The following is a 2,968-nucleotide window of genomic DNA, read 5'->3' as shown; positions in this document are numbered from 1 at the left end:
CTGGCATGGTTTGTCGTTGGCACAGTGGTGCGTATGGCATGGTTTGCATGTCTTGGCGCGGAGACGTGGCTGGCATGGTTTTCCATTGGCATGGTGGTGCATGTGGCATGGTTGGCATGCTTTGGCGCGGAGACGTAGCTGGCATGGTTTTCCATTGGCACGGTGGTGCGGCTGGCATGGTTGGCATTCCTTGCCGCGGAGACGTGGCTGGCATGGTTGGCATGCCTTGGCGCGGAGACGTGGCTGGCATGGTTTGAACTAGGGTTTGGTATGTACGAAGATAATGTCGGTCAATACTAAGGGTTCTGCCGTGGAACATGCCACATGTATAAAAAAAAAGGTATCCTGGTAATTATTACGTAGGCATGTTGAATGATTCAATAAATGCGCCAGCGGTCGTAGTGACGTCATTTCAGATGTAAGGTTTTACGATTTTAACCCTAAGTTAAAAACCACCATCAACATTAAGTCCCCTGCTTAGCTCGGAACATGAGTATTTTTGAGAGGTAAGCATAAGATGGTGACAGGAAAAGACAAAATCGAAATGGCACGTCATGAAAAGATGGTCAGGAAGACCCGACTAACCTTTTTCGAGAGGTAAGGAGAATTCATGATTATTCTGTTGGCGGCCTTGAGTAAATTCTACTCTTGGTGTTGCTGGCTAGACCGTGAAATGGTAGAGGCGGGCTTGGCTTGGTCACGCGTCATCTTGGCTGGGCTAGGGAACGCGGAGGTGCTGACTTAGCGAACCGCTGGCGTTGGTTGGCTTGGAATGGGAGCCGCAGGCGTTGGTCGGCTTGGAATGGGATCCACAGGCGTTGGTTGGCTTGTAATGAGAGCCGCAGGCATTGGTCCGCTTGGAATGGGAGCCGCAGGCGTTGGTCTGCTTGGAGTGGAGCTAGCTTGAGTTCCTTGAAAGGATGACGACTGTCTTCACTTGCGTGGAAGGATGACGATCGGCTTCAGTTCCGTGGAATGATGGCAACTTTGTCTAAATTAAGGTTTGGTATGCCGAAACCCTAATTAGCGTCCTTTACTAGAAGGAAAAATTAATCTAAGGCCCGACCCATGGATAACCCATAATATGAGGCCCTTAATTAAAAGAAGTTTAAATCTAGGCTCCGAGTTATTAAAAGACATCCACGCCCTTTAATATATTGTCAATCCCAAATTAAATAAAATTTAAATTTAATCCCATAATTATTAAATATAGGCCCAAAATTATTAAAGTATAGTGTGAATGTGTAAACAGAAGTTACACATGCATATGACATGTGTATCCAGAAGTTACACATCCTTATGCCATGTGTAATGCAAAGTTACACATCAAAAAAATAGACATCAAAAAGAACGCATACAAAAAATACATGTATTACTTTAATATTCATTTATAATAATTTTTAGCATGTGTAACTAGAAGTTACACACACTTCTGTCTAGTGTAATTGAGAGTCACATATGCATCTACCTAGTGTAATTGAGAGTTACACATGCATCTGATTTGTGTATTCAGCGTCAACTCCAATTCCAGCGAGACCATTATCACATTTAAGCAATTATCTTTTATGAAGTTATCTGAAACCTGAAATATAACAACAAGCAATCAGTATTTATAAGATTAAAATTAACAGTACATACAACAATGTATATTCAGTTTCACCTACACGAAATCACAATCTATCATAAGGAGATGTGAGATCAAGTAATTAAAAACCAGAGCTTAAGAAACAACTTTGCTGCAAGAATTCAAATTATTTGCAAACTCAAAACAAGTGCTCATCAAACACACCAAAGTATAAGCATATGCAATAGATACACATCTATGTAACATGTGTAACTCACAATTACACATTCAATTAGCATGTGTAATTTGTAGTTACACATCCAATTAGCATGTGTAACTAGCAGTTACACATCCATAAAGATTGTATAACTGGCATGCGTAATTTTTTGGTTACAAGCTTTGTTCATTTTAGCATGTGTAATTAGAAGATACTCATGCATCTGTCTAGTGTAATTCAATGTTACACATGCATCCTACTTGTGTAATTAGAAGTTACACAAGCATATAACATGTGTAACTAGAAGTTACACATGCATCCTACTTGTGTAATGTGAATAAATGCGCAGTCTAGACATAGAATTTGAAACTAAAAACAACAAGAGAGGGATCTAAAAAGGTGTACCAGCAAGCAAAGAAATGTCGTCTTCCCTGTCCTGTTTTCACCAAGTATAACTACAATCCGAGGATCAACAAACTCTTCCTCCATGATATGAAGCTCAAATTTTCTTATCTGCAATACGAAGTTAACGTCGAAAGATGAGGTCAATTCATGAACTATCGCATCATTGAAAAGGTGGTTAAACAATAAAGACTTCAAACACATATGTAAACGGGAAAATAAACATCCCAATTAGAAGCTTTACCAAAACTTTTCTCATACATTAAGACAACTGAAAGTCCTAATGATTCAGCTAATCCAGATTCTTCAATTATGTCTTTAGTTAATGATATTTCATAGTTAAACAAGAATTTATAGGTATAATAGCAACCAAATCTCCTTTGTTTAAATCAAATATAGCTTTTACTGAAATCGAATCTTAACTGTAGCATAAACTGAAATCAAATAATTACCTATGATGACTGTCACCACCACTTTCTAGCAAACGATCATCATGCATATAACATAGACTTTATATCCAATCCAATTAGCATGTGTATCTATAAGTTACACATTTAATTAGCATGTGTAACTAGTAGCTACAATCTAATTAGCATGTGTATATATAAGTTACACATCTAATTAACACATGTAACTAGTAGCTACAAGTCCATTTATCTTGGCAAGTTATAACACTCTGCAAATATGATCAAATCATGAACTGTACAATAGACGTATAATGTATGTTGATGTATATAATAAATCACAGTCCTGCTCCGCAGAACGATACATGGCATTTCTATGCA

Source organism: Papaver somniferum, chromosome 11 (genome assembly GCF_003573695.1).
Source record: "Papaver somniferum cultivar HN1 chromosome 11, ASM357369v1, whole genome shotgun sequence".
Classification (NCBI taxonomy): domain Eukaryota; kingdom Viridiplantae; phylum Streptophyta; class Magnoliopsida; order Ranunculales; family Papaveraceae; genus Papaver; species Papaver somniferum.
The sequence above is the reverse complement of the archived record's forward strand: the minus strand, read 5'-3'. Positions refer to the sequence as shown.